We start from the raw sequence: 26,318 nt of genomic DNA on the forward strand, positions 1-26,318 counted from the left end.
GATAATCGATAATGGAAGCCATCGTTCTCACTACAATAAGAATCTATTTTTTTTTTTTTTTTACAAATATCAGTCCTCCTATGAGACACGGACTGAGTATAAAAAAAAGGTGGTATTTTATCCTGAACATTACTGAGGACCAATGTTATGAAGTTAGGTTGAAAAGTTGTGAAGTGGTCCTTTAACTTTCTTTTTTTTTCCAACACTCAGCCCTAGGCAAGACAGACGGACGGACGGACGGACGGACGGACGGACGGACGGACAGACAGACAGACAGACAGACAGACAGACAGACAGACAGACAGACAGACAGACAGACAGACAGACAGACGGACGGACGGACAGACAGACAGACAGACAGACAGACAGACAGACCTGTTGGGCGTGGTTCTGGAACATGACATATTGTTGACATTGGTCCAGCCGTCTTTTCTTCAACGTCCAGAAATGCAGAACTCTGTTTTCCCTCTGGAGCAGCTCACTGAGTATACCTACACACACACACACACACACACGCACGCACGCACGCACGCACGCACGCACGCACGCACGCACGCACGCACGCGGACACAAAACTTTAAATGGCAGGAAAAATGCTAGATTGCGGAAAAATTGAAGCTGGCACAAATGGTGCATTGTCCTGTCCAAATAAAAGGACATAATTCATAAGATTAATTAAGTAATGGACTCAGTGTTGCTAAATTTCTAAATCAATATACGTTACAACTGTGGATACTAAAAGGGCAGCAGAGATTGAAAAATGTGTGTACTGTATGCGTGCGTGCGTGCGTGCGTGCGTGCGTGCGTGCGTGGGTGCGTGCGTGGGTGCGTGTGTGCGTGCGCACCTTTGACCTGCTGCTCCGGCACCCTGGAGTGGCCGGTGACCTCGGCGACCCCCGTCACCCCGGAGACGGTGAGGCTGTGACCGGAGATGGTTGCCATGGTGACACTGTTGCGATGGATGTACTTCAGGAACACCTCAGCATTCCTCCTGGCCAGAGTACACGCCTAGACAGACAGGCAGACAGGCAGGCAGGCAGGCAGGCAGACAGGCAGACAGGCAGACAGACAGACAGACAGGCAGACAGGCAGACAGACAGACAGGCAGACAGTATAAATATCGGACCGGGAAGAATCGGTACTCAAAATCAAATGTGACTAAATTTGACTGAGGGACTGCCATTGGATTTTCTTTTTCCCTTTTTTTCATGTCATATGAAAGCAGGGAATCATAGCTTCAAATTGACATATTGGTTGTTGAGTTTGACCCACCAGTTTTGGAGATATGGCTTATAGAGTAATGTCTTGCAGAGAAACAGCGAGTTGAGAAAACAGGCTTGAAAGGTTCACTTCTGTGGACTAACATTATACCTAGCTACATGTTTAAGCATTTATTTCATATTTACATGTCTTCTGTGGTCTCTAACATTACACCTAGCTACATGTTTAAGCATTTATTTCAGATTTACATTTCAGATTTCAGCTCTGACACTTATTTCAGACATGCTCTAGTGTGTGAAGAGTCTGCCTATTAACTCATTTTGCTATTAACTCATTTTGAAAAATGTACGCGATGGCAATCTCTCAGTCAAATCTGGTCACAACTTATCGTAATCGTATCGGGACCAGATCGGGACATCTCTAGTTTAAACTCTTTAAAGGTAGAGTAAGTGATTTCACTCAAAAAACCTTAGGTTTCGTTTTTGGCTGTGGGACCTTACCCTTCGTCCAATCAGGATAGAGAGTCAAAACGAAACCTAAGGTTTTTTGACCCCCAGGGGTTAACTGGGGACAGGGAGGAACTCCTTATATGGTCAGCACACTCTATAGTAGAGAGGATTATCACAACAAAACAAAAAAATAAGTGATATTTGAATTAAGTGAAATCACTTATTCTACCTTTAAATTAACTATTGAGAGTGAATTACTTTACCTTCAGAAAAGCTTCTTTCTGCTCCATGTGCTTGTTGATGAGTGGCAGCAGGAAGTCTCCGCCCCCTCCTCTGGCCCCACCCCTTTCCCCCCCGCACCAGTCCTCCTCCCGGCGGTACTCCTGTTCCAACGACTCCAACACGCCACACACCTAACACGCACGCACGCACACACGCACACAACTTTTTAGGGTTCTTCACCAATTCAAGTGGAAACACAGCTGGTTCGGACGGAAAAAATAACACACAGGCGCGCGCGCGCACACACATGCACGCACAGACACACACGCACACACACACACACACACACACACACCTGCTGCGACGTCCTGTAGAAGGCTGCCGAGGCGTTGACCAGTTTCAGACGGTCTTCCACTCTCAACATGAGACTCTGCCAGTGGAGCGCCACCGTCTGGGCACACGCCCTCACTGCATCTGGATCATAATGACCAGACCTGAGAGAGGGAGAGAAGAGGGGGAAAAAATTTAGTTTTGCAAAAAAATGGCACCAAGTGCCTCACTACGAGCTTGTAGATCTGCTATATTTCTCTGCTATAGAAACAGAGAGCTCACTCCTCTGAGACACGGAGTGAGTAGACATGTTTCTGAACTGTCCACAGCCCTCCTCTGAGACACAGTGAGTAGACATGTTTCTGAACTGTCCACAGCCCTCCTCTGAGACACAGTGAGTAGACAGGTTTCTGAACTGTCCACAGCTCTCCTCTGAGACACAGTGAGTAGACAGGTTTCTGAACTGTCCACAGCCCTCCTCTGAGACACAGTGAGTAGACAGGTTTCTGAACTGTCCACAGCCCTCCTCTGAGACATAGAGTGACTAGACAGAAATGGTACCATCTTACAATTAAGCAATATTACACGAGAGGGTGTGGGTTAACTTCAGTGATGCTTTAATGACAGATGTAGTCACTACGACCACAAATGTCCCAAGAATATAGCTAGCCTAGCCACCGAGTTTGCTAGCACTCTGGGAGAACAGAGCGGCTGAATTATTTGTTTTGGTGGTGAACGGTGCTGGTTTAACCCATGGCTAGAAGGCTGTTTCAACCAATCAGAATGCTTCCTCGAAACAACCTGTGGTATAATGAGCATTATTGAGGACATTAGTAATTAGTACTATAGCACAGACCTGACCAACAGTTCAGCTCTCTGTTGCAGCGCTAGCGCCACCTGGTGGGTCCTCTGGAGAGAGTCAGCGTGAAGCAGCGACTGAAACACAAGGAACACATCATCGAAAAGAAATTGAGGGGTGCTGCTAGCCCCTCCAAATGCCTGGCTTTTGAAATGACGTCATATTGCAGCCAAGTCTATGGACTTTTAATGTGTGTTTAGGGCATAGAGACGAGAGAGTGAGTGTGTGTGTGTGTGTGTGTGTGTGTGTGTGTGTGTGTGCGTGTGTGCAGTTACCTCTATGGCCTGCTGGAGGCGCTCATGTTCTCTCTGCAGTTGTTCAGCCTCGGACAAACAGCTGGAGTTCAGCAGACATGAAGATAACATGACTTCACCTTCACCGATCCACCCTAGAACCTGAGCGCACGCACGCACACGCGCACGCACGCACGCACACGCACACGCACACACACACACACACACACACACACACACACACACACACACTGACTAAACAAAGAGCTATTTCACACTGTTATGAACATCTGTTTTTGTCCAGCCATGTTAGTTTTGTGCCCCTGTTTCCCTCCTTAGTTTTGTGCCCCTGTTTCCCTCCTTGTTTACCTGTCTTGTCCATTGACTATTAAAGGTTTTATGACATTCATTTTCATTTATTTTTGTTTTTCCCATTGACATATATGGGATTTGCAGGCTCTTACATCACAAACTGCCGGCAAATCAGAGCACCTGTTTGAGCCAGAAAACCCCAGATCACAGAAAATCTACTGAATGTTAAAAGGTCATGTTGTTTGGGTGCAATTGAGATTAGAAAACCTAAAAAAAATAAGAACAATTCCAATTAATGTCACAATCCCTTGTTGTTTAAAGATGCATGTGTTGGTATATGATTTGGTTTCTTATCCTTGCTTTCTTTTTGTTGTTTTCACAGGGACAGTCAACAATAGAGAGAGAGAGAAAGACAGAGAGCTTCAAGCAATCAGTGCCAAAACTTGTTTATATAAGGCAGGAATAATAACTTGACAGAGACTGGTCAAGACAGAGCTGTTTTATTCACTGTGCAATGCACAGCTATTTATTTTTTTCTTCATGTGAACCCAAACCGTGTTATACCGTGTTGTTTCACGGCTTATTAATGAGAAAGTAAGAGACTCTTTATTGTACCTGTTGTTTCATGGTTTATTGATAGTGTGCTCTTTGAGTTGAGTGGTGCATTATTCCTTCATGTGATTGTGTATGCTTTTTATGCGTGACACTTTTAATATTTGTAACATTCTATGAGCAATATGTTATTACAAAGAGTAACTTTAACAAAAAATCCCTTCTTTGCAATGTGGGGTAACTGAAAAGCTAAATAAATAGAATTGATTTTGAAACAATCCTAATGCCTTAATGTTATTTATTTTGCCATATACTGTAGGTGCATATTTTGAGTATTTTAAGCAATGGGATAATTATTTTTTGGGTTGGTAGATCACCTTGAGCTGGCAATTTTAAAAGTAGACCTCAAGTCAAAAAAGTGTGGGCACCCCTGCTTTAAAAGGAACGTTGGAAAGCCTCACTGGCCCCTTGGTCTTGTCCAAGGGGCCAGTGAGTCACTCCAACGTTGAAGCGCTGGGCCCTAGTGGTAAGAGGAAGGACTGCAGGCGGACCCGTGGATTCTTGACGAGGAAACCCCGTGCAACCGAGCGCTCAATGTTAAAGCCCAGCTGCACTTCCGCATTTGGGCACCAAAATGTGGTGCCCAAATGCTGAATCGGCGAAATAGACGGTCCTTCCTGAGTTTTGGGTGAATAAATGACCTCCTGCCTTTGACCAGTCTGTTCTGCATTATGGGTCCTACTTCTGAGTCGCACCGTGACACTATTTAACACTGTTACTGTGTGTGTGTGTGTGTGTGTGTGTGTGTGTGTGTGTGTGTGTGTGTGTGTGTGTGTGTGTGTGTGTGTTTGCGTGCGTGCGTGCGTGGGTGGGTGCGTTACCTGTTTAACTTGTGTTTGCAGGTGCTTCAGTTGCAGGCTTTGCTCCAGGTGTGTGTGTGTGTGGTCGGCCAGCTGCTGCAGTTCCTTGTGTTTGTCCTGGAGGTGGCGCTGCAGATCCTCTACCTGAGAGGAGAGAGCGGCCTCGCCCTCCACCACAAGCTCTATACCTGCACACACACACACGCACACACACACACACACACACACACACACACACACACACACACACACACACACACACACACACGTCACTCCCACTCCTATGCCACTTTTCCTGGGTCACCTGCCCAGGCTTTTTTTTTCTTGAGCGGTGGCACACCGTCTCCAATGCCCAGCTCTGTCTGTCTGTCTGTCTGTCTGTCTGTCTGTCTGTCTGTCTGTCTCTTGTCTTCATGTCTTTATGTATGTAATATCGTCTTGTTCTTTGCGTTTATGTCAAATGTGTGTATATGTGTTCTGCATACATGGCTGCTGGGTCGCAAGACACATTTCAGTGTGAACTGACAATAAAGTACTGTATCAGATCATATCATGTCCGCCTGAGTATGACCTTTGACCCCTGTCTGAGTAGGACCTATTGACCCTGCAACAACTGTGCTTCAATGGCTCCAAGGCACCACAGTAACACACAGTAACACTGTAGTATTTTAACACACAGTCACTATGTAAGGGATAATGTCTGGCTAGGTGGTCATTGTTGGGAGATAATTCACATACAGGGAGATTAACTCATTTTGGGTTAATCACAACATCACAAAGCAGATCTACAAGCTTGTAGTGCGCCACCGAGTGGTTTGTAGCTCTGTTATTATTATTTTTTAAACGAAGAACGACTGACATAGAAACATAGCTTTTTCAGAAAACTGTCAGGATGTAGAAGACATTTTTAGAATCTGATCTCAGGTCAAAATGAGTTAACCAGGTTAATCACACTGACCGGAAAAATGACCAGAAATACATTTTCGGGGTGGAGCTATTTCTCGCTTCAAATGTTTTCAAAAAACATGCTTTCAACGAAAGCATGTTGTTTAGTAAGTGTTAGTTTAGGCTGTCATGTTGGCTACTTGTCCACGTAGGGGCACTGTTTGACACTTTTTGTTACAAGCAAAACTACAGTGTGCAAATACTATACATTACCTGATGAATGGGGTGCAGTACTTAGTTTAGACAGTTTTTGTTTTAGACTATAGTCATTGGTTAGACCAGCCATTAGTCCTACAACTACAACCCATCTCAAACCCTCACCCTAAACCTAACCTCCCACGGGGCAGCACACCTAAACCTAACCTTAACCCATGTCTAACCAATGACTATAGTCTAAACTAAGTATGCACCCCGATGAATGAATCAATCAGTAAATCAATTGATCAATATGAATCCATCCACCCATCCAATCTGAGCATGCGTGCATACGCTGTGCGTGCGTGCGTGCGGTTTCCATGGGGACCAGCTGTGCACTTTGAAGGAGCAGTTCCCATGGCAACCGGCACACCACGCCCCTCTCCCTCCTCTCTTTCATTCCGTCCATGCTGTAGTAGTATTTTGAGTATTTGTACTCCTCATTACCTGAGGCCAGTACTTCTGTGATGTACTGCTGGAGGTCATGACCTTGTTGGATGACCTCATAGGTCATGTTGTTCATCGCCAGGCGTCGTTCCATGTGTCTGTCAATCGGAGAGAATCAATCAATCAACGAATCAATCAATTCACTCTTTTTCAACATCAGGTCTAGGAGCACCATGGACCCTTGCGGGTCTGTAACTCTACAAATGGAACCAAGTGGACCCTTACGGGGTTTGTAACTCTGAGAGTGTACAAATGGAACCAAGTGGACCCTTACGGGGTTTGTAACTCTGAGAGTGTACAAATGGAACCAAGTGGACCCTTACGGGGTTTGTAACTCTGAGAGTGTACAAATGGAACCAAGTGGACCCTTACGGGGTTTGTAACTCTGAGAGTGTACAAATGGAACCAAGTGGACCCTTACGGGGTTTGTAACTCTGAGAGTGTACAAATGGAACCGAAAATGGACCCTCACGGGGTCTGTAACTCTGAGAGTGAACAAAAGTATAACTAACATGAATTAACCTGATTATACATGTACCTGTGTATGCGCTGCTGCGCTAGCGTTAGCCCCTCTGGGCTGGCCTCCACCAGCCGAGACTGGGCCAGCGCTAGCTTGTCGTTGAGCGCTAGCTTGTCCTGGCCGGCGTCACTGAGCCGCGACTGCTGCTGCTGCTGCTGCTGCTGTTGGGCCACTTTCTCCGCGGAGAAGTCCTGAGCCTGCTTCTCCAAGTCCTGTTTCCACGCCTCCATTTCACCCGTTACCTGTACGTCAAAACACGCACACACACACACGCACACACGCACACACACACACACACACACGAGATGGGAGGATATGGAGATTTTTTATTTCACGGTCATTGTGGTGCATTGATCATATACCTATCTGCAGGTAGAGGATTAAAGGCCTATTCATAGTCTGGATTTTCGGTGGTCAGGTGACCACCACCGCTCCGGTGGTGAGCTGACCACCGGAGCTGAAATAACGTTGAGCGGTGGTGAGTAAAAAACAGAGAGAAGGGCTGGAGCGGTTGGCGGTGGTTTGCTCTTCACCGCGGCTCGTGACGTCATGTTGTAGTTCGGTGGTCACCCCACCACCGAAAATCCAGACTATGTATGAGCCTTCACCGCGTTGATGAGCGACTCACCGCGGTGATGAGCGACCCCCAACACATCTCTCACTGAAAGGTATGAATAGGCCTTTAAGGGTTACAGTAACTTTACGGTCAGGGTTAGGTTAAGGGTTAGGTTATGGTTCACCTCCAGTCTAGTCTCGCGTTGCAATTTTCAAACGCTTCCGTCATACCTGGACGGTCTGGAGCAACGGAAGCTCTGATCATGAGTAAGTGATAAACACAAGTCAATCAATCAATCAAAACTTTATTTGTATAGCACATTTCATACAGCAAGTGCAACTGAATGTGCTTCACAGTTTACAAATATAAAAACATTAAAGGAGATGGAAAACAAAGAAGAAAAATAAAGAAAACCTTTAGGAAAAACATTATAGATAAACATAAACAAGGATCATGATGTGAGCTAATTAAACGCAATGTTAAAAAGGTATGGTCTTAAGGTTTCTTTTAAAAATGTCCGTGGATTCAGAGAGCCGCAGGTTAACTGGCAGGCTGTTCCACATTACAGGACCATAATGGCTAAAGGCTGCTTCTCCATGCCTTTTAGTCTTTGGTCTAGTCTTAGGAACCTCTAAGAGAGCAGTTCCCGAGGATCTAAGAGCTCTTCCTAGGCACGTACCCAGGGAGCAGTGAAGCCTCCTCCCCACGTCTGTTTGCTCTTTACAGTCACGCACATTCATCCTAATGCAAATAGAAATCCTCTAAGCATAATAGCTTGCTGCTTGGCAGAAATGGAAATAAAGATATTTTCAAATATACTTTTGTGAATGAAATTTACAAACAGATTACCATATCGTCATAGGTGTATAGTTCCAGACTCTATATAGCAGTGGTTCCCAAAGTGGGGTCCGGGGACCCTCAGGGGTCCTTGAGGGAGTTCCAGGGGGAGTTCCTTATGGGTCTGTTACTCTGAGAGCGTACAAATGGAAGCAAATGAACCCGTTATGGTCCATTTTGGTTCCATTTGGGCTATGTGGTGAAAGGTTATACCTCCAGGGTACACTGCTGCAGGATGCATAGCTGCAGGTAGTGGAGCTAAGGTGAAAGGTTACCTCCGGGGTTAAAGGTCAAAGGTTACCTCCAGGGTCAAAGGTGAAAGGTCAACTCACAGGGTTAAAGGTCAAAGGTGAAAGGTTACCTCCAGGGTACACTGCTGCAGGACGCGTAGCTGCAGGTAGTGGGGCTAAGGTGAATTAAAGGTTACCTCCGGAGGTTAAAGGTCAAAGGTTACCTCCGGGGTCAAAGGTGAAAGGTCACCTCCAGGGGTTAAAGGTCAAAGGTGAAAGAGGTTACCTCCAGGGTACACTGCTGCAGGATGCGTAGCTGCAGGAACACGTCCAGCCGGATCTTCCTCTGGTGGAACAACTCCTCCAGCTGGACCTGGGCCTCGTCCAGCTGCCCCAGGACCGTCTCGACGTGAGCCACGGAGCTGCCCTGGGGCCTGGAACGATCAATCAATCAGTCAATCAATCAATCAATCAATCAATCAATCAATCAATCAATCCACTTAAAACCCCATATATGGTTGAGCGGAGTCACTCAGGGCTCTTTCCTGTTTTACAGTTTGCAATGTAGGCATTTAGCAGACCCTCTTAAAGGGATAGTTAAGATTTTTTTTAACTTAAGTTGTATGAAATTACTTGCCATTAATATAGTGGTTGGGCAACTGGATTAATTGATTGCCCCGAGTCCCGTGGTGGGAGTTCTGCTCTGCAATACAGTTGCAACCACTATATTAATTAATGGCAAGTATTTCATACAACTTAAGTTCATCAAGATCTGAACTATCCCTTTAATCCAGAGTGATTCAAGCAAGAAAAACACAAGGTAATACATCAAATAAAAAATAAATCAATCAATAAAATAATTGAGTGTGTGCATGCGTGCGTAAGTGCGTGCGTGTGTGCATGCGTGCGTGTGTGTGTGCGTGTGTGTGTACCTTAATTGCAGGATGAGGTCTTCTCCTTCTCTGATGACACTCAGCGCAGCATCCTGGAGAATTAGACAACGTTTAGTGTACAGCAGGGGCGTCTGCCACTGTTTATTGTAGTGCTACAGTGTTGTCGGCCAGTGCTTCTCAAACATGTTCATGTTCACTCTTCTCCGTTCCCTAAAACACCCTGGACAACGCTCCACACGTCCTAGACTCTTCTCCCTTCCCTGAAACACCCTGGACAACGCTCCACACGTCCTAGACTCTTCTCCCTTCCCTAAAACACCCTGGACAACGCTCCACACGTCCTAGACTCTTCTCCCTTCCCTGAAACACCCTGGACAACGCTCCACACGTCCTAGACTCTTCTCCCTTCCCTGAAACACCCTGGACAACACTCCACACGTCCTAGACTCTTCTCCCGTCCCTGAAACACTCACACGTCCCACTACACACATGTTAGTGTGTAGTTAGCGTGTATTGGGTGACAGGTTACCTGTGTGTTGTTCTGCTGTAGTGTCTGTTGGGTGATGAGTCCCTGCAGTGCGTCCACCGTTGCCATGGTTTCGGGACAGACACACACTGTCGACAACTGTCTCTGTAGACCTTCCATCCATGCCGACAACTAAACACGCACACCCACGCACACACACACACGCACACACACACACACAAGCACACGCACACGCACACGCACACGCACATGCACACGCACACGCACACGCGCACACGCACACACACACACACACACACACAACATTAGCTAATGCACTCACGGCAGATGATAGTAAAACAAGAGTAACTGGTGTATGTGTGTGTGTGTGTGTGTGTGTGTGTCTGTGTGCGCGTGCGTGTGCGCGTGCGTGCGTACATACCTCCTTGGTGTGTGTGTAGAACGACACAGCGAGGTCCAACAGACCTTTCCTCTGTTCTACTCTCTGGATGAACTCCTGAAAACACGACACACACACACACAACTCCTATATTTGAGATTCCACATCGGTGTTGATTTTGACAGCAAATTTTTTATTTTAGTTTTAGTCATAGTTATGGATGTCCCGATCACGTTTTTTCGCTCCACGGTCCGATTTCCGATCAATTGATTTTGAGTATCTGCCGATACAGATTTTTCCCCCAATCCGAAAAAGGAATCCAATATCATGATATGGATATTTAACCCATTCTGAACGGGAACCCATTTTGGTGTTAGCATCATGTTATGCTTTAGCTATTGAAAAATAGCAGATCTACAAGCTCGTAGCGCGCCACTCGGTGGCGCGCTACGAGCTTGTAGATCTGCTATTTTTGAAAAATCGAAGAACCACTGACATTTTTCAGAATCTGATCTCAGGTCAGAATGGGGTTAATCAGACCAGTGTGTGTCCAGTGGAAACCTCGTATGAATCTGATCTCAGGTCAGAATGGGATAATATTGATGCTATAGGGACGTCCCGATCGATCACGTGATTGGATCGGGACAACCCTAGTCACATAGTCTCTTGAATATTTTTTTTGTTTAGTCTTAGTCATCTGGAATGTTTTAGCGTTGGTCTAGTTTTAGTCAACTAAATATACCATAGGATTTTAGTCGACTAAATCTACAGTGGATTTACACACACACACACACACACACACACACACACACACACACACACACACACACACACACACACACCTGCATGCGTAGCTCCAGGTGTCTCGCTGCGTCGTAGATCTCGGACTCTTCACATTCTCCGGACTGAGACAGCTGCCCTGCTGCTTCCAACAGCTTCTCTGCATTGGTGTACGTGTTCTGCACGCACACACACACACGCACACGCGCACACACACACGCATGCACGCACGCACGCACACACACACGCACGCACACGCACGCACGCACGCACACAAGCACACAAAAGTAGAAAGTATAGACAACAAGGTTAAAGGGATTGTGACTTTAAAAAAAAGGTTTTGGAATTGTTCTTATTTTTTTTAGGTTTTCTAATCTCAATTGCACCCAAAAAACATGAACTTTTAACATTCAGTAGATTTTCTGTGATCTGGGGTTTTCTGGCTCAAACAGGCCTCTGATTTGCCGGCAGTTTGTGATGTAAGAGCCTGCAAATCCCATATATTATGTCAATGGGATTTGCCAGCAGATGTCACTGTTTTCACTGTTTTGCCTGTTTTCATTGTAGCTCAAAAGGCTTCCAAACCCCAAAGGAAACTTCAGACCACAGAAAATCCACTGAATGTTCAAAGTTCAGGTATTTTGGGTGTAATTGAGGTCATAAAACCTAAAAGAAAAAAGAAAAACAAAAATAAATGAAAATGGATGTCATAAAACCTTTAACGCATTTTCACAAAACAAACTGCTACTGGTGTTTGAGTGAATTCGACGGGTTGGTTCTCAGACACATTCATGGCGAGGACGACCCCCCAGATGAACGTGCATCACGGCCCACGGACCCCCAATCGGGGAAATGATGTCGCGTCGGGGAGCCCTCATAAAAGTTGTGTTGTTAACTATTTGAGAAATGTGTTAGATATTTTCAAATATATATAGGATTTTTAATAGGATTAGTTGATTGAAAGAGCAACTGAGGTTCACCCCTCATTTGCAATGCCGACGAGATCACATAAAACAATTTAAGACAAGATATAAACCACAGATCAAATCTTCACATAATAAGGCACAGAGACATATAATTTACAGACAGTGAAACAAAACACGAGTTAACCCATTCTGAACGGGAACCCATTTTGGTGTTAGCATCATGTTATGCTTTAGCTATTGAAAAATAGCAGATCTACAAGCTCATAGCGCGCCACCGAGTGGCGCGCTACGAGCTTGTAGGTCTGCTATTTTTGAAAAATCGAAGAACGACTGACATTTTTAGAATCTGATCTCGGGTCAGAATGGGTTCATCAGACCAGTGTGTGTCCAGTGGAAACCTCGTATGAATCTGATCTCAGGTCAGAATGGGTTAAAAACCGTTACCTGTGCTACTTGCTGGAAGTCATCGTGGCGTTTCTGCAGAGCTCTGGCTCTGTGTAGAGACTTCCCCACTCCACTGTGTTTGTTGAGGAACACCTCTCCATGCTGCTCCACCCAGTCCAGCACCTATGCGCGCACACACACACACACACACAGGTCATATGGGGTTCCAGGACTTCTGAGAAAATGTTCCCTAGACCACTCTGCCCTACAAAGCCACAGTGCTGTAACTACGGAGGAGATATATCTGCAAATAAAGTGATATTACAATAATTGTCATCGTCATTTTTCGGCCCGCCGTCGAGATCATGAACTTCCCGGTCCTTCATTGCCATCCCCAGTTCCTGCGTGCGTGCCTGTGTGTGTGTGTGTGTGTGTGTGTGTGTGTGTGTGTGTGTGTGTGTGTGCCTGGGGGTGTCTGTGTTTCTATGTGTGTGTGTGTTTCATTGCCATCCCCAGTTCCTGCTTACTGATGCATGTGTCCCTAGCCCGATGATATCAGGGAACGACAGTTTTCTACCTCTGGTCTGCTTTGAGGCATGAGGACTCCAGAGAAGAAGGGAAGATACATTGTCAGCTCTGTGTAGCAGTGGCCGGCACACAGTGTTCTTCTGGACGGGACTAGTGAAGAAAAACGGGGAAAGGTTGCCGTATAATGGAGAAGTCGATGGGTGGCTCTTCCGAGACAGATTTTGCGCTCACATTAGAAGGCGGGTGTATAAAGTGCCATCCAGCCGTTTTTTTAGTTTCTTTGAAAGTGTCCATGTCTCGGAGCCATAGAGTAGAATCGGCTCGACGGTCGTCCTACATATATTTTTTTTTACTTTGAACACTAATTGTAAATATGTTCTTGAGGTAATTGTTTTACCTCTCCAAATCACGAAGGCCAATTTGACCTTTGGGATACAGTTTGGTGTGTTCCAAAACGTTAGTTAGTGCACTATGGCTTCCCTCTGAATGGAAATCTGTAGTTGTCCCTTTAGCAAGACTTATGGGCTAAACAACGTACTCTCTATAAACAACATTCTGTACATTATGAAACTATAGCATATAGCAGGTCAACAATGAAGCTAGCATCCGTCTAAAGCAACATGCAACATATCTAAGTAACATTAATGCACATTATGAAACGACAACTATTCACTACTATTTGTGGCAGATCATGTTATGATGAATGCCTAGTGTGTGTGTGTGTGTGTGTGTGTGTGTGTGTGTGTGTGTGTGTGTGTGTGTGCATGCGTGCGTGCGTGTGAGTGTGTGTGCGTGTGTGTACGTGCATGCGCGCGTGCGTGTGCGTGAGTGTGTGTGCGTGCATGTGCGTGCGTGCGTGCGTGTGCGTGCGTGCATGTGCGTGCGTGTGTTTGTGTGCGTGCCTGTCGGACATCCTGCTGAAACACACACAGCTGGAGGCGCTGGTGGAGGCGGAGCTTGCGGTGTTGCCACACCCCTTCGACCTCATGGTGACCCTGACAACACAGTCATCATGACATCATCATGACATCATCATCACATTCACATCATCACACTTTTATGTCCTCATAATGGGGATTTCTCCTCCCATCCACTTGCATTAAGGTGGATTTCTCCTCCCATCCACTTGCATTAAGGTGGATTTTCTCCTCCCTTCCACTTGCATTAAGGTGGATTTCTCCTCCCATCCACTTGCATTAAGGTGGATTTATCCTCCCATCCACTTGCATTAAGGTGGATTTCTCCTCCCATCCACTTGCATTAAGGTGGATTTCTCCTCCCATCCACTTGCATTAAGGTGGATTTCTCCTCCCATCCACTTGCATTAAGGTGGATTTCTCCTCCCATCCACTTGCATTAAGGTGGATTTCTCCTCCCATCCACTTGCATTAAGGTGGATTTCTCCTCCCATCCACTTGCATTAAGGTGGATTTCTCCTCCCATCCACTTGCATTAAGGTGGATTTCTCCTCCCATCCACTTGCATTAAGGTGGATTTCTCCTCCCATCCACTTGCATTAAGGTGGATTTCTCCTCCCATCCACTTGCATTAAGGTGGATTTCTCCTCCCATCCACTTGCATTAAGTTAGATTTCTCAACCCACCCATGACGACGCCAGGCCCAGGAAATAATTCCGAATGCATTTGTCCCATAGACATTTCAAAAAGTATTTATTTAAAGACCTTTTAAGCGTCGTACGAGTTGTGACAAATCATGACAACAAACAGTTGTTTGGACCAAAAAAAGAATTAAAATAATTACAAAGAAGAAAAACAACAAAAAAGTGTTGTAACCTGCCGTTTCCTTTCTTCTTTCTAATTATTTGTTGGCCCCGAAAAATTGTGTTTGTTGTCATGATTTGTCACGACAAGAGTTGGCTTTGTTCGAGGCTTAAAAGGTCTTTAAATAAATACTTTTTGAAACGTCTATGAGGAAAATGAACGCAGAATCATTTCCTGGGCCCTGGTATAGGGGGCGGGGCTGGGCCCTGGTAGGGGGCGGGACTGCGACGTTCTATAGGCCACTATAGTACCGTGCTCAGCCAATCAAATCATCGCTATATGGGGTACACACATTGCTCAGCCAATCAAATCATCATTATGGGGTACAAACATTGCTCGGCCAATCAAATCATTGCTATATGGGGTACACACAAACCCACAAAGCTGGGCATTGGAGGGCCTATAGTGCATAATATAGGAGTTATATTAGCCAATCGGACGCGAGCGTCTCTCACCTCCATGACCTCGTGCAGAACTCCCATGATGCCGTGCGAGGCGGGGGTGAAGTCGGGCGCCAGCGCCAAGCTGGCGTCGGCGGCGGGGTCGCTGGTTGCCGGGCAACGCTGAAGGACGTCTAGCAACGCCTTACCGCTTTCACTGACCTAGACAGACAGACAGACAGACAGACAGACAGACAGACAGACAGACAGACAGACAGACAGACAGACAGACAGACAGACAGACAGTGATTTAAACTCCAAAAATAGCCGAACAAGCTCACAGCGTGTCGACGCATATGCAGATCAGATGTCCTGATATATATATCTACAAATGCGCCAAGTCTCTGTATGTATGTCTGTGTGTGTGTGTGTGTGTGTGTGTGTGTGTGTGTGTGTGTGTGTGTGTGTGTGTGTGTGTGTGTGTGTGTGTGTGTGTGTGTGTGCGTGTGTGTGTGTGTGTAATCCACGTAACTCGAGAACCGTTCGCCCCACCGACTTCAAATTCGACACGTGGGCATGCCTTACAAAGAACTCCATATTATGGGCATAAAAGGGAGACAGACATAATATCTGGGTGGGGGGGAATTAATTTCCAACTAGCATCGTTCCAATTAAGGCCAGTGCCCAACGGGCACCGCTGTAGAGGCCCCACGGGCACCGCAGGGGGTGCAGTGGCCGGTGTCGAGACTATCGGACCAACGGTTGCTCCACCGAGTGGCGCGCTACGAGCTTGTAGGTCTGCTATTTTTGAAAAATCGAAGAACGACTGACATAGAAACATAGCTTTTTCAGAAAACTGAGTGACATTTTTATAGAATCTGATCTCAGGTCAGAATGGGTTCAACATAAACCTGTGTGTATGCAGATGAGATCTCCTCATACAGCTGATCTCAGGTCAGAATGGGTTCAACATAAACCTGTGTGTATGCAGATGAGATCTCCTCATACAGCTGATCTCAGGTCAGAATGGGTTCAACATAAACCTGTGTGTATGCAGATGAGATCTCCTCATACAGCTGATCTCAGGTCAGAATGGGTTCAACATAAACCTGTGTGTACGCAGATGAGATCTCCTCATACAGCTCCTGGTGCTTCTGGCTCTCCGCCTCCAGCTCTGATGTTTCTGAAGGCAACGCGCTGTCCTCACACACCTGGACCCAGCCATGCACCTGAGACAAGAACTGATGGGGAGACGGGCGGGCAGACAGACAGACAGATACACAGACAGACAGATACACAGACAGACAGACAGATAGATACACAGACAGACAGACAGACAGACAGTTGGGTTAAATGGGTTAAAGGTGTAGTGAAATGAAAAAGACGTTTTTCACACTTTTAGACCATATCCGTGGTCATCATATGGGCATACCTAACAATGGATGCCAAAAAAATGGGAAGATTCTCATTTCTGTGTGTTTTTATATCAAAAGTCCATAAAAAACGATTGTATTATTTATTTATTAAAACGAAAACGTGCTGCGTGATGACGTGTAGAGATACACATCGATAAAAGCCAATAAGAATGAAGCTCACCCGTTTAATTCCCCATATCTGCGCATCCGTGCAACACAGCTGCTACTGATTACAGATTACTCCGTTTTTATTTCCATTCAAGATAACATTCAGACAGTGTATTACTCGGTTTCAACTTAATCATCACGCTAAAATATGTATCTGAAAACATTATAGGGTAGAAATAAGCCACATAACAGTAAACTGGTTGTGCTGGCCGACCGTCTGATTTATAAACAAACACATACCACGCTGTAGCGCATAGCATAGCTACCGTCCCTAGCTACCGTCCCATCGCCTGAAGGGATGCAACACTCTGATTGGTTCAGAAATTTCAGACCGGTGTTTCATGTTGAAACACCATTTTCATGTTGTTCACCATTTCCGTTTCACTGCGCCTTTAACATTGAGCGCTCGTTTGCCTTTACTGCATGTCACTCCCCCATCTCTCTCCCCCATTTCCTGTCAGCCTACTGTCTGAGTAGCTTAAAGGGGGTGTCAGTGAATTCAGTAAAAAACCCTTGGGTTTCGTTTTTGCCTTGGGACACAAGCTTTCATCCAATCAGGATAGAGAACAAAAATGAAACCTAAGGTTTTTTGACCCCCAGGGGTTAACTGGGGACAGGGAGGAACTCCTTATATGGTCAGCACACTCTATAGTAGAGAGGATTATCACAACAAAACAAAAAAATAAGTGATATTTGAATTAAGTGAAATCACTGACTCTACCTTTAAAAGGGTAAGACCACTTTTTTTTTAGAGGTTTGGGTTGATTTCTTACCTTATTGTCAATGTCAACTTTGTCTTGTTTTGACTAATTTGTGTAGAAAGAAGATCCGGTAGATATGCCTATACGCAGACCGAATCACTGCTGTAACAAAACGATCTGATTGGACCAAAACAGTACACCACTTCCTTATTGGAAACGACGGGGATGTAAACAAACGGATTTGATCTCGTCCGCTTGTCACTAAAAACAGACACAATGGACGTGTTTGAGGGAGACACTTTAGAAGACACTTTAGAAGAAGTGTGTAAAGTGTCTGTGTCCGGGATTGCTCATATGCGAGGGTGCATCTCAAACAGCGTGGAGACTTCGGTTTACAAACGTAACCTCGCAAGAGTTGGGAACGCCGTAGTACTGCTAAAGTCTATCTCCGACTAAAATGGTAACTTTATTCATCTTAGAAGACGACAATAAAACCGCATGAGTTTTCCTGGTGTCATAAACTGTCAGAATCAGCTTTTGTTGCGTCGGTTCATGTGCTAAAAGAGTGACTTTGAGAGCGGTTTCCCGCGCTACAATGGAAGTCAATGAGCGACTATATTTTTATTTCTTAAATTGCTAATAAACAACACAACGGAGCGAAATAACTCATGGAATGGAATAGTTTGCCCATAATAAGGTATAAGAAAACAACCCAAACCTCTAAAAAAAGTGGTCTTGCCCTTTAACTATGAAAACAATTGAGTACTTTTCCCACCACTGGTTCTGAACCAATCACCTGTTCCGCCCCCTGGTGGAAGGCCGTTGCCATGGCGAGGGTGTTGCTCCTCTCCTCCAGGTCAGAGGTCAAGACCTTCCAGTCGTCCTGTAGCCGCGACGACACAGCCGCGATGCGCTCCGCCCCGTAATGCCCCGCCTCCCCCAGCCTGGCTGCCACGGCAACCACGCTGTCGACGTTCACACTGCCGTTCTGAGCACACGCACGCACGCACGCACGCACACACACACACACACACACACACACACACACACAACACACACACACACACAACACACACGCACGCACGCACACAACACACACACACACACACACACACACACAGGTTTGACTTGTGAGGACGTCAACATTTGAAAACATTTCATATAAATGGTTTTATCGCCACCTTCATATAATTGGCGCTGACTAATGTTCATGATAGAATACCAAACAAGATTCAGAAACACGTCCACCAGTTGGACGTCATCGATGTCAAATAATCTGCCTATAACGATGATGTCACTAGTAGTGAACTACCCAAGGCCCTCTTATGGAAAACAGACTGAGTAGGGGAAAAAAAGATTGTGGCATTTTATCATGAACATTTCGTGAGGACCACTTATAATGAAGATAAGTTGAAAAGTGCCAAGTGGTGTGTAAGTTTAACCGGACCCCCTTTTTGGTGTTAGCATTATGCTATGCTTTAGAAAAATAGCAGATCTACAAGCTCATAGCGCGCCACTCGTAGGTCTGCTATTTTTGAAAAATCGAAGAACAACTGACATAAAAACATAGCTTTTTCAGAAAACTGTCATTTTCAAACAGACATCTTTAGGATCTGATCTCAGGTCAGAATGGAAAACTGTCAGGATGCAGAAGACATCTTTGGAATCTGATCTCAGGTCAGAATGGGTCAAAGGTCATACCATGCAGTTGGCAGTGAAGTGGGCGTGGTCTCGTTGGAGCTCCAGGGAGTGCTGGTGGTTCATGCCGACCTCAGACACACTCTGTAAGAACAACTCTCTGCTGTGAGAGATCCACCCTGTCATCTGGTAGAGAGACATAGATACAGAGAGAGAGAGAGAGAGAGAGAGAGAGAGAGAGAGAGAGAGAGAGAGAGAGAGAGAGAGAGAGAGAGAGAGAGAGTTAGTTATCCACCCTGTCATCTGGTAGAGAGACATAGACATACACACACAGAGAGATACTTATCCACTCTGTCATATGGTAGAGACATACTGTAGATACAGAGAGAGAGAGAGAGAGAGAGAGAGAGAGAGAGAGAGAGAGAGAGAAAGAGAGAGTTATCCACCTCAGCCATAAAGAAGTTTGAATCAGGCTGTCAACGTTCACACTGCCATTCTGAGTGTGCACACACACACACACACACACACACACACACACACACACACACACACACACACACACACACACACACACACACACACACACACACACCTAGATGACTATCTCTATGTATCTGATCTATTACCATGTGTTGTTGTTCTTGCTTACTGTAAGTCTTGATTAATTAAGAGTTCCTGTAAAATGCCTCAATTGTAATCCCTACTCTCTTTCCAAACCGCTCTAAAAGAACACCTACAGGTAGCTGCTATAAATGCACCACGTCTCTGTGTGCGTGTGTGTGTACGGTTGTAATGCGCGTAACTCGAGAACCGTTTGACCCACCGACTTCACATTCGACACACGCGTTCCACACCCCCGCAGGGAGTGCAGTGTCAGGTATCGAGTCGGTCGGACCCACGGTTCTCCAGAACCACCACAAAAGGCTCTGGCCAGGCTCTGCCAGTGCAGGGCCTAATGAGGCCAACTCCTTTCACCTGGGCCAGGCTCTGCCAGTGCGGGCCTAATGAGGCCAACTCCTTTCACCTGGGCCAGGCTCTGCCAGTGGGCCTAGTAATGAGGCCAACTCCTTTCACCTGGGCCAGGCTCTGCCAGTGGGCCTAATGAGGCCAACTCCTTTCACCTGGGCCAGGCTCTGCCAGTGGGCCTAGTAATGAGGCCAACTCCTTTCACCTGTGACATTTCCAGCCTCTGCCTCAGCCAATTGAGGCTCAACCAATCAGGCTCTGCCAGTGTGCCGAATTGATTGCCAAGGACACTTTTCAGTTTGCAGTCTTCACTCTTCACACACACACACACACACACACACACACAGGCACATACACAGATCTCCATGTGGGACACCGGCTGACAGTAAAAACGGGTGCTATGACAACGCATAACATTAGGTTCCCAAGTTGCATCGTTCCCAAGTAGGCCGGTAGGCCGCCTGCGACGGGCAGGTACAGGTCTAGTAGTTTTATAAAGTCATTAAAATATTAGATATTGGTTATGTTAATGAGGGTGTGGTTATGTTAATTCGGGTGTGGTTAACGACCTTGGCGGCATCCTGCTCAAACAGGTGCAGCTGGAGAGCTTCGTCCAGGTGCAGCTTGTGATTGGTCCAGGTCTGGAGGAGGTGTGTCCTCGCCGTCTGAAGTCGCTCCAGCAGCGACAGCACCCGGGGGGCGGAGCTCTGGAAGTCGTTCACGCCCGACAGCCAGCTGTTGCCGTGGTTACCGCCGCCCGCCGCCGCCGCTGCTGTCGCCAGGGGCGTCGCCGGCTGCACTGTGGGCGGGGCCGAGGCGCATGCGCTGCATCAGGCTCCGCCCCTCCCTGTCCAGGGCGTCGACGGGCGCCGTGGCGACGGTGGAGCGCAGCCGACTGTGCTCCTCCAGCAGTCTGGGAACACACCACGGTTTCATTGCTTATTATAGTTATTTCAACTATATGATACCCTTGGTCTTTAGAGTATATATGAATAGAGCGCCGCAGTCCCCGCCCCCTTTCAGAAAAGCGAGTGGCCCAGGAAGTGGAAGCCCCATGCATTCTCCCATCGGCACTTTTAATATAATTTATTTAAAGACGGTTACGCCGCGGACAAAGCCAATTCGGATCGTGACGAATCATGACAATGAACACAATATTTTGGGACGATCAAATCATTAGAAAGAAGAAAAGAAAGTCAGGAGACAACACTATTTGTTTTATTTTTCGTCTTATAAATTATTTGATCGGCCCAAAATATTGTGTTCATTGTCATGATTCGTCACGATCCGAATTGGCTTTGTCCGCGGCGTAACCGTCTTTAAATAAACTATATTAAAAGTGCCGATGGGAGAATGCATGGGGCTTCCACTTCCTGGGCCACTCGCTTTTCTGAAAGGGGGCGGGACTGCGGCGCTCTATAGAGAAGGCACCCAGAGGAAACCCTGAGGCGAAATGTACATAGTGGCCGAATGAAGGTATTGCAGCGTGGCCCCCAAACACATGTCATGAACGCGCTGGTCCGTTGACTATATCATTGTACACGTTCACGACGGACGGACGCTCGTGCGCGATCAACGGCAGCGCGTTCATGTGTTTGTGGGGCCACTCACCATTGCAATCCGTCCCAGAATGCACTCTGTTCCTACCGGGAAGGAGGAGTGGAATCGCCTCATGCGCTTTTGAGCAACTTAATGCAAGTGGATGGAAGGAGAACTCGGGTGTCTTCTCTATTCATATATACGTCTAAGCCCTTGGTAGACACAAAAGTGATCTCTTATACTCTGTAAGTGTTGGGACTGAGAGGCTAAATGTAACACCATGGACCTTGATATGATATAAACCTGTGATTTAGCCCATTCTGGACGGGAACCCATTTTGGTGTTAGCATCATGTTATGCTTTAGCTATTTTTTAGAATCTGATCTCAGGTCAGAATGGGTTAATCAGACCAGTGTGTGTGTGTGTCCAGTGGAAACCTCGTATGAATCTGATCTCAGGTCAGAATGGGTTCATTTTAAAGTGGCGTGTCTTTACTTGCGGGCCTTGTCCACGTCCTGGGGCTCAGGTAGCCGGGCCAGGCCAGCCTCCAGCTGCTCCAGCTGGGCCAGCAGCTGGGCCGCCGCCCCCGAGAACTCCTCCAGGCCCAGGCGGAGCTCGGTCCACTCCACATGGTCGTACTCCAGAGAGCCGCCCAGGTCGGAGGTCAGCTGAGACGGATCCACCAGCTTGGAGAGACCCTCCACTGACACCAGACTGGTCTGGGGGGAGAGAGGGAGAGAGACAGAGAGAGAGAGAGAGAGAGAGAGAGAGAGAGAGAGAGAGAGAGAGAGAGAGAGAGAGAGAGAGACAGAGAGAGAGAGAGAGAGAGAGAGACAGAGAGAGAGAGAGAGAGAGAGAGAGAGAGAGACAGAGAGAGAGAGAGAGAGAGACAGAGAGAGACAGAGAGAGAGACAGAGAGAGATAGAGAGAGAGAGAGAGAGAGAGAGAGAGAGAGAGAGAGATTTAGATTTTTAAAACCGCTTTATTGAAAGCAATAGAATACACCCGCACTGGCCCAGGCGGTGACGTAACTGTCTGGGCACCCGACCGGTAATCCAGTCGCAGTGTGCCGCGGGTTCGACTCCCGAGCCCGACACGGCCTTTACTGCATGTCTTCCCCCCCCATCTCTCTCTCCCGTTTCCTGTCAGCCTACTGTCTGTCCCTTCAAAAAAAAAACAATAAAAGGCGTAAGCCGCAAAAAAATATCTTAAAACATTTTATAATAATACACCCGCACACTGGCCCCTTTTCCACCGGGGGTTGAACCGGTTCGGTTCTTTCTTCCCCGCCAAATATTGAACCAGTTCAGAGTGTTTCCACTGAAAATGAGTTGGTTCCGAACCACAGACGTTCGTTCCCAATGTGAACCACAAAACGGTGGTTCAGCTTTGTAATTGCACGCAGCGCTTTGTGAACCGAGACGATATTATAAGTGGGTGTGTCAGTAGGTTGGAACTTGTCAGTGGGTTGGAACTTGGGAGGACGCAGAACACAGTGACACACACGCAGCAGATATTCGATGCGATCAACCATCTTTGAACAAAAATACGTTTGCATTCATTGCCAACGCAAACATGAAACGATCCAAACGTATACGGATGCATCGCGATCCAGAATCCAGTTGAGACTTGTAACCGTGACGTCACAACCTCGTGGATACTGTTTACATCGGTTTGTGTTGTGCAACGCCCTCGGGGCGTCTGCGGGCATGACGGATCCTTCTCCTTTTCAACATTTTGTGTTCAGGTATAATAGCGCCACCAAATGAACCGGGGTTCAATCTGGTGGAAATGCAGCCGGTTCGCGACCGGTTCGCAAAAAATACCAAGGTTCGGAATGGCACTGGTTCTGAACCGAAGTTCTTTTGGTTGAAAAAGGGCCACTGTGTATTTGCTCGGTACATGAGTATTTTCTTATTTTAACCCATTTAGGCCTGACGTCGAAATTAAAAAAAGAGTCAGCTTTCTGAAATACCTCATGTTTCTATGTCAGTGGTGCTCAATATTTCATGTCAAGGACCCAAATAAATTGGGCCACCGACCCCCATCTGAATATATGGTATTCCAGGAACCCCTCAGAAGCAAAGATTTGAGTAAAAAGAAAAGAATATATATTCAAAGATTTGTGCCCCATTGTCACGATTTTTCTAAAATAGCAGACCTGCAAGCTCGTAGCGCGGCACCCGGTGCCGCGCTATGAGCTTGTAGATCTGCTATTTTTCAATAGCTAAAGGATAACACAATGCTTAAAACACCAAAAGGGGTTCCCGCCCAGAATGGATTAATGAAGCGACGTTTCGTTCCCTCAGGCATGTTCCTCAGTTGCCTGAGGAAGGTCCGGAGGGACCAAAACGTTGCTTCATTAAATAAGACAATACTCATGTACCGACGAGCAGATACAGTGTGCGGCGGTGTATTCTATTGCTTTCATTGATGTCCACTGGCCTACGCACCTGTGCATGCGCCTGATTTCTAGGTGTGCGAATGTTTTCTCCTACAGTAAAAGCTCTTTATTAAAACCACAGTCTCCAAATCAGCTGATAGTAGGCTTGCCCACTTTAACTTGTCTCTCCAAATTGCAAGTTTAGCCATTCCAGACATAAACTTGAGCATTGTACGGCATGTACAATATTTTGTTGCAGAGTACTTTGGGACCATAAATGAATTTCTCAAATGAAAGAGCCTCCCCTATATAGTCCTGAAAACCACAAATGTAACAAATCAATTACAATAATATTGTGCTCCGCTCACATGCTCAGACGGACAGGAGGGGGGGGGGGGGGGGCAGACTTTTGTTCGACATAGCATTGGTCCGACCGGATTAAGGTTGGTGAGGGATGCGTTAAAACGACCGGATTAAGGTTGGTGAGGGATGCGTTAAAACGACCGGATTAAGGTTGGTGAGGGATGCGTTAAAACGACCGGATTAAGGTTGGTGAGGGATGCGTTAAGGTTGGTGAGGGATGCGTTAAAATGACCGGATTAAGGTTGGTGAGGGATGCGTCAAGGTTGGTGAGGGATGCGTCAAGGTTGGTGAGGGATGCGTCAAGGTTGGTGAGGGATGCGTCAAGGTTGGTGAGGGATGCGTCAAGGTTGGTGAGGGATGCGTCAAGGTTGGTGAGGGATGCGTTAAGGTTGGTGAGGGATGCGTCAAGGTTGGTGAGGGATGCGTCAAGGTTGGTGAGGGATGCGTCAAGGTTGGTGAGGGATGCGTCAAGGTTGGTGAGGGATGCGTTAAGGTTGGTGAGGTTGGTGAGGTTGGTGAGGGATGCGTCAAGGTTGGTGAGGGATGCGTTAAGGTTGGTGAGGGATGCGTTAAGGTTGGTGAGGGATGCGTCAAGGTTGGTGAGGGATGCGTCAAGGTTGGTGAGGGATGCGTCAAGGTTGGTGAGGGATGCGTCAAGGTTGGTGAGGGATGCGTCAAGGTTGGTGAGGGATGCGTCAAGGTTGGTGAGGGATGCGTCAAGGTTGGTGAGGGATGCGTCAAGGTTGGCGAGGGATGGACAGACCTCAAAGCTGAGCTTGGCGCTGCCCAGGTTGGTCCTGTGTTTCTGCCAGAAGGTGTCGGGTTTGATGAGCAGCGCGGTGTGGATGTGAGAGGAGAACACCTCCTGGAGGGTCCGCAGGAGAGGCTTCACGCTCTCCCACTTGGACCCCCGCATGTCCACCACCACGGTGAAACCCCGCGCTTGTACATCCTCACTGGAGGGAGGGAGAGAGAGAGAGAGAGAGAGAGAGAGAGAGACAGACAGAGACAGAGAGAGAGAGAGATTAACCATGTTCATCACCACAGTGAGGCCCCCTCGCACGCATATCCTCACTGGACACGCACGCACGCACGCACACAAGCACACACGCACACACGCACACACACACACACACACACACACACACACACACACACACACACGCACAGATATAACATCACAAGATAAGATCATGAGCAATTTAAAAAACAACTACGACTAAGTAGTGTTTACTCATAGCTTTACTGTACAGATTTTCTTTGGAACATGACGGTTGCATTTATTTTACTGACAGATTCTTAGCTTGACTATTTTTGTTATGTATTTGATGTATTAGCATGTATTGCTCTTGCTTACTGTACATCGCTCTGGATTAAGAGCATCTGCAAAAAAAACCGCCAAAATGCCTAAATTGTACCTGGGTATTGTGGACAGGTAGGTGACCAATCGACTGAGGTCTTCCTGTTTCACTCGATCGTGATTGGTCCTCGCAGGGAAGGTGAGGATGGGCCCGCCTCTTTTGTCCCGCCCACCTGGAAACAGTTCAGCAGCAACCCGATTTAAAAAATGGATCACACCTGATCCTAATTAATGAATGTGTCCATTCAGTAAGTATCCTATAAGCTCATCATATAGAGCATCGCAGTCCCGCCCCCGTTCATGACGACGCCAGGCCCAGGAAATGATTCCCAATCCATTTTTCCCGTATAGACATTTCAAAAAGTATTTATTTAAAGACGGTTACGCCGTGGACAATCATGACAATAAACACAATATTTTGGACCAAACAAATAATTACAAAGAAGAAAAACAACAAAAAAAGTGTTGTAACCTGCCGT

General features: G+C 46.7%; 1 pseudogene across 1 annotated transcript in view; it reads right to left on the reverse strand.

Moving 5' to 3' along the window:
• Positions 1 to 26,012, reverse strand: part of LOC308311958 (kalirin-like) — a 65,701-nt pseudogene extending 39,689 nt beyond the window's left edge. The window contains exons 1-24 of the transcript XR_013966267.1: positions 25,898 to 26,012; positions 25,243 to 25,435; positions 22,229 to 22,452; positions 20,764 to 21,107; positions 19,292 to 19,414; positions 18,387 to 18,578; positions 16,416 to 16,547; positions 15,382 to 15,528; positions 14,048 to 14,140; positions 12,678 to 12,800; positions 11,370 to 11,486; positions 10,570 to 10,644; positions 10,191 to 10,319; positions 9,701 to 9,753; positions 9,055 to 9,202; positions 7,164 to 7,387; positions 6,626 to 6,723; positions 5,060 to 5,226; positions 3,357 to 3,476; positions 3,079 to 3,158; positions 2,248 to 2,386; positions 1,934 to 2,083; positions 846 to 1,008; positions 376 to 491 (exon numbers count right to left, since the gene is read on the reverse strand). The product of XR_013966267.1 is annotated as a kalirin-like (transcript). The remainder of the gene's footprint in view (positions 1 to 375; positions 492 to 845; positions 1,009 to 1,933; positions 2,084 to 2,247; positions 2,387 to 3,078; positions 3,159 to 3,356; positions 3,477 to 5,059; positions 5,227 to 6,625; positions 6,724 to 7,163; positions 7,388 to 9,054; positions 9,203 to 9,700; positions 9,754 to 10,190; positions 10,320 to 10,569; positions 10,645 to 11,369; positions 11,487 to 12,677; positions 12,801 to 14,047; positions 14,141 to 15,381; positions 15,529 to 16,415; positions 16,548 to 18,386; positions 18,579 to 19,291; positions 19,415 to 20,763; positions 21,108 to 22,228; positions 22,453 to 25,242; positions 25,436 to 25,897) is intronic.
• Between the last annotated feature and the right edge of the window lie 306 nt (positions 26,013 to 26,318).

Source organism: Protomyctophum bolini, assembly GCF_963924005.1.
Source record: "Protomyctophum bolini genome assembly, chromosome: 24".
Classification (NCBI taxonomy): domain Eukaryota; kingdom Metazoa; phylum Chordata; class Actinopteri; order Myctophiformes; family Myctophidae; genus Protomyctophum; species Protomyctophum bolini.